Source organism: Macaca mulatta, chromosome 14 (genome assembly GCF_049350105.2).
Source record: "Macaca mulatta isolate MMU2019108-1 chromosome 14, T2T-MMU8v2.0, whole genome shotgun sequence".
NCBI lineage: Eukaryota > Metazoa > Chordata > Mammalia > Primates > Cercopithecidae > Macaca > Macaca mulatta.
This window is the reverse complement of record NC_133419.1, coordinates 86,525,080-86,539,161: the sequence shown is the minus strand read 5'-3', so window position 1 is coordinate 86,539,161 and position 14,082 is coordinate 86,525,080. Positions and strand designations below refer to the sequence as shown.

Sequence of the window (14,082 nt, the reverse complement as noted above, 5' to 3'; positions counted from 1 at the left end):
AGGGAGCTGGTGGATGGGCGGCAGGTAGCTGAAAGAACACTTGAGGGACCATAGGCAGTTGGGACATGACTTTATTCTTTCCCCCTCTACTACAGAGTCAGTAGTGCAGTTATATTTGTCACAGGGAACCGTGGCTTAAAGGCAGATATAAGCTCGTACAAACAGGTTACATTAAATGGCTACATAAATATGATTACATAGGGCATGGGATTGTGTGCCTGTGCTCCAAACCTGCTGTGTCATGCTGTATCAGATGTCTGCCTTGGCCTACTCCTGATTGAAGCACAGCCATTTTCTTTTTCTTTTTCTTTTTTCCAGTTTTAGAATTTATTGACACTATTAAATGACCACTTAATAATAAACCAATGGGCTTTTTATTACCAATATTAAAATTAGCATGTAGTAGCTCCTACTTTATTTATCTTTTTTTTGTTATTATACTTTAAGTTCTGGGATACATGTGCAGAACATGCATGTTTCTTACATAGGTATACACATGCCATGGTGGTTTGCTGCACCCATCAACCCATCATCTACATTAGGTATTTCTCCTAATGCTATCCCTCTGCTAACCCCCACCCCCGACAGGCCCCGGTGAGTGATGCTCCCCTCCCTATGTCCATGTGTTCTCATTGTTCAGTTTCCACTTAGGAGTGGTTTTCTGTTCCTGTGTTAGTTTGCTGAGAATGATGGTTTTCAGCTTCATCCATGTCCCTGCAAAGGACATGAACTCATCCTTTCTTATGCCTGCATAGTATTCTATGGTGTATATGTGCCACATTTTCTTTATCCAGTCTATCACTGATGGGCATTTGGATTGGTTCCAAGTCTTTGCTATTGTGAATAGTGCTGCAATGAACATACATGTGCATATGTCTTTATAGTAGAATGATTTATAATCCTTTGGGTATATACCTAGTAATGGGATTGCTGGGTCAAATGGTATTTCTGGTTCTAGATCCTTGAGGAATCACCACACTGTCTTCCACAATGGTCGAACTAATTTACACTCCCACCAACAGTGTAAAAGTGAAAGTGTTCCTATTTCTCCACATCCTCTCCAGCACCTGTTGTTTCCTGACTTTTTAATGATTGCCATTCTAACTGGCATGAAATGGTACCTAATTGTGGTTTTGATTTGCATTTCTCTAATGACCAGTGATGATGAGCCTTTTTTCATGTTTGTTGGCTGGAGAAATGTCTTCTTTGAGAAGTGTCTGTTCATATCTTTCACCCACTTTTTGATGGGGTTCTTTGTTTTTTTCTTGTAAATTTGTTTAAGTTCCTTGCAGATTCTGGATATTAGCCTTTTGTCAGACAGATAGATTGCAAAAATTTTCTCCCATTCTGTAGGTTGCCTGTTCACTCTGATGATAGTTTCTTTTGCTGTGCAGAAGCTCTTTAGTTTAATTAAATGCCATTTGTCAATTTTTGGCTTTTGTTGCCATTGCTTTTGGTGTTTTAGTCATGAAGTCTTTGCCCATGCCTATGTCCTGAATGGTATGGGCATTCCTGTGTTTCCTTCTAGGGTTTTTATGATTTTAGGTCTTACATTTAAATCTTTAATCCATCTTGAGTAAATTTTTGTATAAGGTGTAAGGAAGGGATTCGGTTTCAGTTTCCTGCATATGGCTAGACAGTTTTCCCAACACCATTTATTAAATAGGGAATCCTTTCCCCTATTGCTAGTTTTTGTCAGGTTTGTCAAAGATCAAATGGTTGTAGATGTGTGACGTTATTTCTGAAGTCTCTGTTCTGTTCTATTGGTCTATATATCTGTTTTGGTACCAGTACCATGTTGTTTTGGTTAGTATAGCCTTGCAGTATAGTTAGAAATCAGGTAGCGTGATGCCTCCAGCTTTGTTCTTTTTGCTTAGGATTGTCTTGGCTATATGGGCTCTTTTTTAGTTCCATATGAAATTTAAAGTAGTTTTTTCTAATTCTGTGAAGAAAGTCAATGGTAGCTTGATGGGGATAACACTGAATCTATGAATTACTTTGGGCAGTATGACCATTTTCATGATATTGGTTCTTCCTATCCATGAAAATGGAATGTTTTTCCATTTTTTTGTGTCCTCTCTTAATTCCTTGAGCAGTGGTTTGTAGTTTTCCTTGAAAAATCCTTCACATCCCTTGTAAGTTGTATTCCTAGGTATTTTATTCTCTTTGTAGCAATTGTGAATGAGAATTCACTCATGATTTGGCTCTCTGTCTATTATTGGTGTACAAGAATGCTTGTGATTTTTGCACATTGATTTTGTATCCTGAGACTTTGCTGAAGTTGCTTATCAGCTTAAGGAGATTTTGGGCTGAGACAATGGAGTTTCTAAATGTACAATCATGTCATCTGCAAACAGAGACAGTTTGCCTTCCTCTCTTCCTATTTGAATACACTTTCTTTCTTTCTCTTGCCTAATTGTCCTTGCAGAACTTCAATACTATGTTGAATAGGAGTGGTGAGAGAGGGTATCCTTGTCTTGGAAGCACAGGCGTTTTCCTTATATAGTCACTTGATATTTTCTTCTGACTCAGATTGTGGACTGAAAAACGGCCACAACTAACAAATTAGGTGAGATTCTTACCATGTTATGACTGACTTGCTTTAATCTCATGATCCAAACTCTCCAAGTGTGAGAGAAAAAATCAATTTCTGTTGACCTGCTGAAATCAGAGTTGCCACATAGGCTGTTTTTGTTGGTTACTAGAAGCTGTTTGATTTGTCCCAGTTTGATTTGTCCCAGTGGAAAGTAATTATTTTTTTTTCTGAGAAAAATAGAGATAAATTTTATCTATAACAAGTTTACCATTCTTTTAAAAATGGCAACTTCACTCCATTTTGAAGCGTAAGATCCACCCGTCAAATACACAAACCTTAAGAGTCCTGCTTGATGAATGTTTACAAAGTGAGCACACCCAGGTTAATTACCACTGAGATCAAGATAACCAGAAAAGCCCTTCATGTCTCATCCTAGTCATTACCCGCCACAAAGATAGCCACTGTTTTGACTTCTGTCATCATAGATTTGTTGCTTGTCTTCTTTTTGAGCTTTATTAAATTGAATCATACTGTATGTCTGCCTTCTTTCAATATTACATCTGTAAGATTCACTTATATATTATAGCTACACGTGTCAGTAGTTTATTCTTCTTTATGTGGTGTTATATTCCATAGTGTGATTAAGCACAATTTACTTTTTTGTTGTTGTTGTTGAGTGCTTAGTAGTGGGAATAGCACAATTGACTTACAGGTTCTATTACTGATAGTCATTGGGGTTGTTTCCAGTTTTTAGCTATTATCATTACAGCTGCTGGGAACAGTCTTACACATGTCTTCTGGTGAACATAAGCATTCATTTCAGTTGGATATAAAGCCCAAAGTGGAATTGCTGTATCATGTAGTATATATATATATATATGTATATACATGTTCAGGTTTAATACATACTGGCAAAACATATTTCAGTGTTCATTCCCAGTTACATTCTCGCCACCAATTATATGAAAGTTTGAGGTGCTCTGTATTCTTGTTGATGTTTAGTTTCTTCAACGTTTTCCTTTCTTTTTTAATTTTTACTTTTTTTTTGGGACAAAGTCTTGCTCTGTCACCCAGGCTGGAGTGCAATGGCATGATCACAGCTCACTGCAGCCTCAACCTCCAGGACTCAAGCAGTCCTCTCACCTCAGCCTCCCAAGTGGCTGGAACCACAGGCACATGCCATCAAGGCCTGGCTAACTTTTTAATTCTTATTTTTGTAGAGATGGGGTCTCACTGTGTTTCCCAGGATGGTCTCAAACTCCTAGGCTCAAGCAATCGTCCCACCTCAGCCCCCCAAAGTGTTGGGATTACAGGTGTGAGCCACTGCTCCTGGTCTATTTTTACTTTTTTAGAGACAGGGTCCCCCTCTGTCACCCAGGCTGGGGTATAGTTGCATGATCATAAGTTACTGTAACCTCAAACTCCTGGGCTCAAGCTATCTTCTGCCTCAGCCTCCTAAGTAGCTAAAACAAACGACAGGTATGCACCACCACACCCAGCTAATGTTTACATTTTTGTAGAGATGGGGTTTCACTACGTTGCCCAGGCTGGTTTTGAACTGAAACTGCCTTTGCAAAGATTATGACAGTGAGAGAAGTCTATCATGGTTGACTTCATCCTGCTTCTAGACTCACAGGCAGGCTGGCCTTGCTTATTCCTCAGCATAGGCCAAGCTAACAATGGGAGAAATTTAGTTTTTAGTTTAGCATTGAAGCAAAAATAATAACAGTCCTCCGTAAAACTCATCCCCTCTTTGTTCTGGGACTGAAACCAGCTTTGTAAGACCAATGAAAAGTCACAAGATTAGGGTTATGAGAGGAGACTGAATTCTACTAAAATGTAGGTGTAAAGATAACTAACCATTGTTCCCTAGATTGCTTTTCTATAATCCCTTACTGCTCAGGAGTCATGTGGCCAGAGGTCACAAGATTTGTGACTTCTCCAATCGCTCCTATAGATAACATCACTATTGTAGAACCTAAGATGGGTCTTTTGAGATGTTTTCAGACTTTTGCACTCTGGCTACTGACTGACTCCACATGGACCTGTGGCTCATGACTCTTGTGGCCCCCACGCAGTGGCTGACACAGCACACAAGGACTGGTTTCTACATTTCTACAATGTAATCTCTAACCTATCAGCAGCACTCATACCCTAGCCCCCTGCCCACCAAATTATCTAAAAAAACCCTAGCCTCTGAGTTATCTGGGAAGCTGATTTGAGTAATAAAGTCCATCTTCTGCTTGGCTAGCCCTGCATTAATTAAACTCTTTTCTTTCTTTCTTTCTTTTTTTTTTTTTTTTAAGACAGAGTCTTGCTCTGTTGCCCAGGTTGGAGTGTAATGGTGTGATCTCAGCTCACCACAACCTCTGCCTCCCGGATTCAAGAGATTCTCCTGCCTCAGCCTCCCATGTAGCTGGGACTACAGGCATGTGCCACCATGCCTGGCTAGTTTTTGTATTTTTAGTAAAGACAGGGTTTTACCATGTTGGCCTGGCTGGTCTCAAACTCCTGACCTCAGGTGATCCGCCCACCTTGGCCTCCCAAAGTGCTGGGATTACAGGCGTGAGCCACCATGCCCGGCCTAATTAAACTCTTTCTTTGCTGCAAAAAACCTGCTGTTCTCAGTGTGTTGGGCTTTCTGGGCAGCAGGTAAGATGAACCCATCAGGCACTACACTAGGGTTTATCAGAACCAACTTTTGGGTTTGTTGATTTTCTCCTGTGTACGTCAGCTTTCTCTTTAATTGGTTTCTGCTTGTGGTGTTATGATATATAGTTTCCATCTGTAATTCCTGGTTCATCATTCCCATATCCATTGTTGTGGGTTTTTTTTCTTTTTTTAAAAATTACCTGTTCTAGGAACACCTTGTTACAATCTTTTGTTGTTATAATGTTGGATGTGTTAGACCCAACCAGCAGGCCTCAGTAAACAGAATCTCTCTCCTGTCTTCCTTTCACTTGCCCCAAGGCAGGACTCTAATGTTTCCCCGCCACTCTGATTTTGGGGTTTAAGGGGGGCAGTCTTGGGGACGGAGCCCCCTCACCCTGTGGGTTCTGACACCATCTCCAGGTTGATCATGTTGGAACTGAATTGGAGAACACCCAGCTGGTGTCTACTGCTTGGCATGTAGCAGAAAAACCCACATTTGAGCACAGAAGTCTTCTGTATTATTGACTATTTTTGTTTTGGGTAAAAAAATATAAAAATTTTAAAACAAGGTCCTCTGTGTTGATTGTTGTGGTGGGAAAGTAAAGGAAAAACACAGTTTGAGACAGTTTTTCCTGAAACAGTGTTCTCATCTGTATTTTCTTTTTTTTTTTTTTTTTTTGAGACGGAGTCTCGCTCTGTCGCCCAGGCTGGAGTGCAGTGGCGCGATCTCGGCTCACTGCAAGCTCCGCCTCCCGGGTTCACGCCATTCTCCTGCCTCAGCCTCTTGAGTAGCTGGGACTACAGGCGCCCACAACCGCGCCCGGCTAATTTTTTGTATTTTTAGTAGAGACGGGGTTTCACCGTGGTCTCGATCTCCTGACCTTGTGATCCGCCCGCCTCGGCCTCCCAAAGTGCTGGGATTACAGGCGTGAGCCACCGCGCCCGGCCTCATCTGTATTTTCTTACCTTTACTTTGAATTTATTTTTTTCCCTTGATCCTGCGAAAGGAAAATATCTTGGGCCCCCAAAATCACAAACCTAAAGGGAAAAGTCAAGCTGTGAACTGCTTAGGGCAAGGCAAACCTGCCTCCCATTCTATTCAGTCATCCCTCTGCTCACTGAGATAAATGGGTATCTGATTGCCTCCTTCAGAGAGGCTAATCAGAAACTCAAAAGAATGCAACCATTTGTCTCTTATCTACCTATGACCTGGAAGCCCCCTCCCTGCTTCCAGTTGTCCCACCTTTCCAGACGGAACCATTGTTCATCTTACATATGTTGACTGATGTCTCATGTCTCCCTAAAATATATGAAACCAAACTGCCCTGACCACCTTGGGCACATGTGGTCAGGACTTCCTGAGGCTGTGTCATGGGTGTGCGTACTCAACCTTGGCAAAATATCTTTTAAAAAAAATTCTGCCTTGGCACGGTGGTCCTGAGAGTGGTGGGTGCCACCCTGTCCTGGGTGGAGGGAGGGCCTAAGGGCCAGTTAAGGCCAAAGGCGGGAGCCGGGGGGTGTAGCAGACCCTGGAATGCGGAGAAGCCAGGGGCAGGCCCAGAGGCAGCAGTGATAGGCCCGTGGAGGGTGAAAAGCACCGGACTGGGACCCAGGCCACAGGGCACCCCAGGAGGCGGGGCACCGGATCACATGACACAGAACCTGAAACACAGGCACAGGCTCACAGTAAGCACATGGACAAGTAGGCACAGGTTCACAGGCCAGATGCATACCAAGCATGGCTGGACCAGACACTGGGATACAGTGGTGGTGTTACACACAGACCACAGGGGAGACACGGCACTATGGGACACATGGACTTGATGGCCACAATGCACAGACCAGGTCACAGAGCTCGAGGGATGTAGGAAGGAGCCTTTTGGCACTACTGCACTGGAATCATGTGAGACAAGGGTGGTGGGGCCCCTGGAGGTGCCTGGGGCGGTCCCCTGTGGCCCCACTGGGCTTAGTCCGTCTTCCACACTTCGTTGAGCAGCTTCACCACCTCATCATAGATGATAAACACTATGGCCACAACCAGGCTGACCTGGCCCGGAGCGGGACAATGCCCTTGTAGAATCCTTGAGCTCCTCCTTTCTCAGGATCTGCCAGAGGCAGTCCATCGAGTTCCGGTATTTGTGCGCCTCCAGGCCCTACCTGCGGGTCTTAATCACGTCCAGAGGAGTGTTTCCAAAGACGCTGGCTGTGCACACCATGGCTCCGAAGACCCCAGTGATCAGCACGTTCATAGGCTTGTTGGGGTTGTCCCCTCCGTACCAACTGTGCAGGGAATGTCATGACGAAGAAGCAGATGGCCTGATTCCAGCCCTGCTTCAGCACCGTGACTGTGAGGCCCTGATACATCCCCTTCAGCCCTTGTTACCGCACAATCTTCCTAACCCGCGGAAGAATCCTCTGTACTGGGGGTTTAGGTAGGTGTGGCGGCTGAACTTCACATTGATGGTCTTCATGGGGCACATGATCACCACGGCCTCAGCCACTCCAGCGCCCAGGCAGCACAGCAGCCCGCGCGTGCTGTCCAGCGTCCCTGGGAAACCCGCATGTGGTTGCTGAGGAACCAGAACATTCCGAACCTGGCGGCCACCTTGGGGATGGAGCCGTAGAGCAGGGAGCTGAGGCCGCGGTACAGGCCCAGGACGCCATGGTTGCAGACACTCGACCACACCGGTCCCGGATGCTCTGGTACCGCAGCGGGTGCGAGCGCTAGTCCAGCTGCCCTGCGTCTTCACATACTGGGTGGGGAAGGTGATGTAGATCTCGATGCCGCCCGCCAGGCCGCCTGCCAGGATCGCCTTCCCCAGGAGCGTCAGCTTGATCTTGCCAGACGCGGGCGCGGCGGCCGCCAGAGCGCGTGGGGTTCGAGGCGCGGCCATGGCGGGCAGGAGGCTGCGCGCAGTGGCGGCCTGGGGTCCGAGACTTTTGAACTCCGCCCAATGAACTTTCTAAATTAACTGAGACCTGCCTGAAATTTTCGAGGTTCACAATCCTTAAGGTAACAGCTTAAGATTTTTCAGCCTTTCTCTTTTAATACATGAATTTAAAGTTACATATTTATCTTTAAATCCCTATTCGGGGATTCAACTTCTTCCTAGGTTAGTCTTGGGAGAGTGTATGTGTCCAGGAATTTATCCATTTCTTCTAGATTTTCTAGTCTATTTGCACAGAGGTGTTTATAGTATTTTCTGATGGTAGTTAGTTTGTATTTCTGTGGGATCAGAGGTGATATCCGCTTTATCGTTTTTTATTGTGTCTATTTGATGCTTCTCTCTTTTCTTTTTTATTAGTCTGGCTAGCAGTCTATTTTGTTAACCTTTTCAAAAAACCGGCTCCTGGATTCATTAATTTTTTTTTTCTTTTCTTTTTTTTTTTTTTTGCCATGGAGTCTTGCTTTGTCGGAAGTCTGGAGTGCAGTGGTGCGATCTCAGCTCACTGCAACCTCCGCCTCCCTGGTTCAAACCATTCTCCTGCCTCAGCATCCTGAGTAGCTGGGACGACAGGAACATGCCACCACGCCCAGCTAATTTTTATATTTTGAAGGGTTTTTCGTGTCTTTATCTCCTTCAGTTCTGCTCTGATCTTAGTTGTTTCTTGTCTTCTGTTAGCTTTTGAATGTGTTTGCTCTTGCTTCTCTAGTTCTTTTAATTGTGATGTTACGTTGTCGATTTTAGATCTTTCCCACTTTCTCCTGTGGGCATCTGGTGCTATAAATTTCCCTCTAAACACTGCTGTAGCTGTGTCCCAGAGCTTCTGGCACATTGTGTCTTTGTTCTCATTGGTTTCAAGTAACTTATTTATTTCTGGCTTAATTTCGTTATCAGTAGTCAATCAGGAGCAGGTTGTTCAGTTTCCATGTAGTTGTGTGATTTTGAGTGAGTTTCTTAATCCTGAGTTCTAATTTGATTGCACTGTGGTCTGAAAGACTGCTTGTTATGATTTCCGTTCTTTTGCATTTGCTGAGGAGTGTTTTACTTCCAATTATGTGGTCAACTTTAGAATAAGTGTGATGTGGTGCTGAGAAGAATGTGTATTCTGTTGATTTGGGGTGGAGAGTACCGTAGCTGTCCATTAGGTCCACTTTGTCCAGAGTTGAGTTCAAGTCCTGAATATCCTTCTTAATTTTCTGTCTCGTTGATCTGTCTAATGTTGACAGTGGGATGTTAAAGTCTCCCGCTGTTATTGTGTGATAGTCTAAGTCTCTTCATAGGTCTCTAAGAACTTGCTTTATGAATCTGGGTATTTCTGTATTGGGGGCATATATATTTAGAATAGTTAGCTCTTGTTGCATGATCCCCTTTACCGTTATGTAATGCCCTTCTTTGTCTTTTTTGATCTTTGTAGGTTTAAAGTCTATTTTATCAGAGACTAGGATTGCAACCCCTGTTTTTTTTTTTTTTTTGCTTGGTAAATATTCCTCTATCCCTTTATTTTGAGCCTATGTGTATCTTGCACGTGAGATGGGTTTCCTGAATACAGCACACTGATGGATATTGCCTTTTTATCCAATTTACCAGTCTGTGTCTTTTAATTGGGTCATTTAGCCCATTTACATTAAGATTAATATTGTTATGTTTAATCCTGTTATTATGATGCTAGCTGGTTATTTTGCCCGTTAGTTGATGCAGTTTCTTCATAGTGTCAATGGTCTTTACAATTTGGTATGTTTTTGCAGTGGCTGGTACCGGTTTTTCCTTTCCATATTTAGTACTTCCTTCAGGAGCTCCTGTAAGGCAGGCCTGGTAGTGACAGAATCTCTCAGCATTTGCTTGTCTGTAGAGGGTTTTATTTCTCCTTTGCTTATGAAGCTTAGCTTGCCTGGATATGAAATTCTGGGTTGAAAATTCTTTTCTTTAAGAATGTCAAATATTGGCCCCCACTCTCTTCTGGCTTTGTAGGGTTTCTGCAGAGAGATCTGCTGTCAGTCTGATGAGCTTTCTTTTGTGGGCAACCTGACCTTTCTCTCTGGCTGCCAGTAACAATTTTTTCTTCGTTTCAACCTTGGTGAATCTGATGATTATATGTCTTGGGGTTGCTTTTCTCGAGGAGTATCTTTGTGGTGTTCTCTGTATTTCCTGAATTTGAATGTTGGCCTGTCTTGTTAGGTTGGGGAAGTTCTCCTGAGGAGTGTTTTCCAACTTGGTTCCATTCTCCCCGTCATTTTCATATAGTTCCATATTTCTTGGAGCCTTTGTTCATTCCTTTTCATTCTTTTTTTCTCTAATCTTGTCTTCTTGCTGTATTTCATTAAGTTGATCTTCAATCTCTGATATTTTTTCTGCTTGATTGATTCTGCTATCGATACATGTGTATGCTTCACAAAGTTCTCGTGCTGTGGTTTTCAGCTCCGTTAGGTCATTTATGTTCTTCTCTAAACTGGTTATTCTAGTTAGCAATTCTTCTAACCTTTTTTCAAGGTTCTTAGCTTCCTTGCATTGGGTTAGAACATGCTCCTTTAGCTCAAAGGAGTTTGTTATTACCCACCTTCTGAAGCCTACTTCTGTCAATTCATCAAACTCATTCTCTGTCCAGTTTTGTTCCCTTGCTGGCGAGGAGTTGTGATCCTTTGGAAGAGAGGAGGCATTGTGATTTTTGGAATTTTCAGCTTTTTCATGCTGATTTTCCTCATCTTCGTGGATTTTTCTACCTTTGGTCTTTGATGTAGGTGACCTTCGGATGGGGTTTTTGTGTGGAGGTCCTTTTAGTTGATGTTGATGCTATTCCTTTCTGTTTGTTAGTTTTCCTTCTACCAGTCAGGCCCCTCTGCTGCAGGTCTGCTGGAGTTTGCTGGAGGTCCACTCCAGACCCTGTTTGCCTGGGTATCACCAGTGGAGGCTGAAGAACAGCAAAGATTGCTGCCTCTTTCTTCCTCTGGAAGCTTCATCCCAGAGAGGCATCTGCCAGATGCCAGTTGGAGCTCTTCTCTATGAGGTGTCTGTTGATTCCTGAAGCTGTGCCCAATGTCGCCCCTTCTCCCAGGTGCTCTGTTACAGGGAGATGGGACTTTTTTCTATAAGCCCTTGACTGGGGCTGCTGCCTTTCTTTCAGAGATGCCCTGCCCAGAGAGAAGGAATCTAGAGTGGCAGTCTGGCTACAGCGGCTTTGCCGAGCTGTGGTGGCCTCTGCCTACTTCGAACTTCCCAATGGCTTTGTTTACACCGTGAGGGGAAAACTGCCTATTCAAGCCTCAGTAATGGCGGATGATCCTCCCCTCACCAAGCTTGAGCGTCCCAGGTTGACTTCAGACTGCTGTGCTGGCAGCAAGAATTTTAAGCCAGTCGATCTTAGCTTGCTGGGCTCTGTGGGGATGGGATCTGCTGAGCTAGACCACTTGTCTCCCTGGCTTCAGCCCCCTTTCCAGGAGAGTGAAAGGTTCTGTCTTGCTGGCATTCCAGGCACCACTGGGGTATGAAAAAAATACTCCTGCAGCTAGCTCCGAGTCTGCCCAAACGGCCACCCAGTTTTGTGCTTGAAACCAGGGCCCTGGGGGTGTAGGCACCTGAGAGAATCTCCTGGTCTGCAGGTTGCGAAGACCATGGGAAAAGCAGAGTATCTGTGCCAGAATGCACCATTCCTCACTGCATAGTCCCTCATGGCTTCCCTGACCCCTTGTGCTTCAGCCCCACCTTGTTTCAGCTCCTCTTCTGTGGACTGCACCCACTGTCTAACCAGTTCCAGTGAGATGAGCTGGGTACCTCGGGTGGAAATGCAGAAATCACCCACCTTCTGTGTTGATCTCACTGGCAGCTGCAGACCAGGGCTGTTCCTATTTGGCCATCTTGCCAGCCACCATATAATATTATTCTTAAAGTCCTAGCCTACTGACAAATAGCTGGATCATCTGTGGGCATGCCTTGTTTGCTTTTCCTCCTGATTCTTAGTCTTATTTTCCTGCTTCTTTGAACTGTACATGCACACGCACACACAGGTATAAAGTTTAGTGTGCTGAACATTGTGTATACAAGGTGCATAGTGTCTGGGTTGGTATTCTTTATTCCCCAGAGAAAAAGAATCTATCCTCTGTAAGTTATATTAGGTGAGGGGAAAATCACCTCAAACCAATCAAGAATTGAGTGGGGGAATCGAGAGGCTCTGGTGAGGAGTAGGTGCCATGTGCAGTTGGTGAGTGAGGAGGGAGAAGGGAGGGAAAGAGAGGAGAGCGAAGAAAAAAAAAAGAATTGAGCTGGGTCAGGGCTAGTTTGCCGTTTTACTTAGATTCAGTCCACCTCTGCTCTGAAATCTCTTGAGAGTGATACCTTTTAGTTTCAGGGCCCACACGTACAGAATGAAGTATTCCAGGTGTATCCATGTCTCTCTTCTCTATTGACACTCAGTCCCTAGGTTATGTCATTTAGGTTTTCATGGCTTTAAATTCAGTTCTGGGCTGTTGATTCCCAGATCTGAATCTCCAGCCTTGACCTTTCCTAGCAGGAAACAAAGGACACATTCAAACAGGATACCTGGAGAAAATTTAACAAAGGCAATATATAAAAAGGTGTGGGCAGGATCAAGGAAAACCAACAGGAATGGTAACATTCCCTGGGGCTATCAACAGATGGGAACTGTTCCACTCCTGGGTCTAAAGGGGCAGAGGGAGGGAGCACTTACCAGACCTAGAGAGTAGCTATACTGATTATTTCTTGTCTGAGATGATTGGGACCAGAAGTGTTTCAGGTTTCAGATTTTTTAGGATTTTGGAATATTTGCATATACATAAGATATCTTGGGGGTAGGACCCAAGTCCAAACGCAAACTTCATTTGTGTTTCAGATACACCATATACACATAACCTGAAGGTAATTTTACATACTGTTTTAAATTATTTTTTTTGTGCACAAAACAAAGTTTTTACTGCAACCCATCATCACATGAGGTCAGGTGCGGAATTTTCCACTTCTTCTAGCATTGTGTCAGTGCTTAAAATGTTTCAGATTTTGAAACACTTTGGATTTTGGATTTTCACATTAGAGATGTTCAACCTTTGTTAGGTGAGCCTTCCAACAGGAATAGTGGCCTTTGATAGAGGGACCCTGCTAATCTACATGACCTGGTAGAGAAAGAGCTGGGGGAAGAAATCTCACCCTTCTCACTTTCTTTGATCTCCTGCTAAAAACTCCCATTAAACAAACTCAGTTGGAGGTTAGAAGCAAAGGACATTGATGCAGTCCATAAAGGTCACCATTTGGGACACAGAGATAAGAGTAGAGAGTCGATCTGGAATGGTCAAACGGAAGCACACATATATGCAACAATTTTATATTCATGAATGTCTAATAGGTATCTCAATAGATGGATATGTTAGGGAATGGAGTAGAGTGGAAAAGAGGCCTGTGAACCAGGTGCCAAATTAAAGATTATGGAGAAGAGTGATAAGAAGAGTTAGAAAATTATAGCAAAGAATAGTAGTAGAGGGTGACATATATACTGAGCTTCAAAAGGCGTGTTTTTACATAACACTGGTGGAATTGTGGTCTACAAGAGGCATTGCATTGGCGAAAGCATGTAAGCCCCACAGAATGTGGGGGCAGAGAAGAATCAATACCATCCACTAGAGAGGGCTACAGGGGAAGTGAGGTCTTTCTGGGGAAAGCCAGGTGCCAGTCAAAACCAGAGAGTAAAAGAAATCTTCAACAGGCTGGGCGTGGTGGTTCACATCTATAATCCTAGCACTTTAAGAAGTTGAGCCAAGAAGATCACTTGAGCTCAGGAGTTTAAGACCAGCCTAGGTCACATGGTAAGACCCTCCCACCCTCCCCCCAACACCATCTCTACAAAAAATAAAAAATTAGCTGGACATGGTGGTGAGCTTCTGTGGTCTCAGCTATTTGGGAGGGTGAGGTGAGAGGATCCCTGAGAGGCTAAGACTGCAGTAAGCCATG

General features: G+C 43.9%; 1 pseudogene; it reads right to left on the bottom strand.

Annotated features, from left to right (window-relative positions):
* Positions 1-6,707: 6,707 nt before the first annotated feature.
* On the bottom strand, positions 6,708-8,953 carry LOC100425892 (tricarboxylate transport protein, mitochondrial pseudogene; annotated as a pseudogene).
* Positions 8,954-14,082: the final 5,129 nt, after the last annotated feature.